Here is a 672-nt window from a genome sequence, read left to right on the forward strand (position 1 = left end):
AAACTTGAAACTTGAAACACTCCCAGACATACCCCACGCGAAGGAACAACTCACTAAAAACCTAGCAATAGGAAAAATGCACCACAGGCAATGTGGAGGGGAGAAACATTAGAAGGGCAGTTCAAGGGGGGATCTCCCTTCTTAGATGTCGGTGATAGTAGTATTGCTATATAACAGGCAAAATAGTTGTTAAGTATGTACATATACGTGTAATAAAACACAAACTATACACAGGTACACAAAGGGTACACAAACTCTAGATCAGTATGTTGGCTGCTACACAGATTATATATATTTTTTACATTTACATTTAGTCATTTAGCTGATGCTTTTATCCAAAACGACTTACAAGTTCTGTACGACAAGTCATCAGGAAGGGCACAACTCTATCAGCTGAGTAACAATGTTCAACAAGTGTTGAGTGCTACAGTGTAGGTTAGTATAACAGAACACTATACCAGACGTATTGAAGATATCATACTGTACCAGACTTATTGAATATATCTTATATAACACTATACCAGACTTATTGAAGATATCTTATATAACACTATACCAGGCTTATTGAAGATATCTTATATAACACTATACCAGACTTATTGAATATATCTTATATAACACTATACCAGACTTATTGAAGATATCTTATATAACACTATACCAGGCTTATTG

This window comes from Notolepis coatsorum (assembly GCF_963971535.1).
Source record: "Notolepis coatsorum genome assembly, chromosome: 3".
NCBI lineage: Eukaryota > Metazoa > Chordata > Actinopteri > Aulopiformes > Paralepididae > Notolepis > Notolepis coatsorum.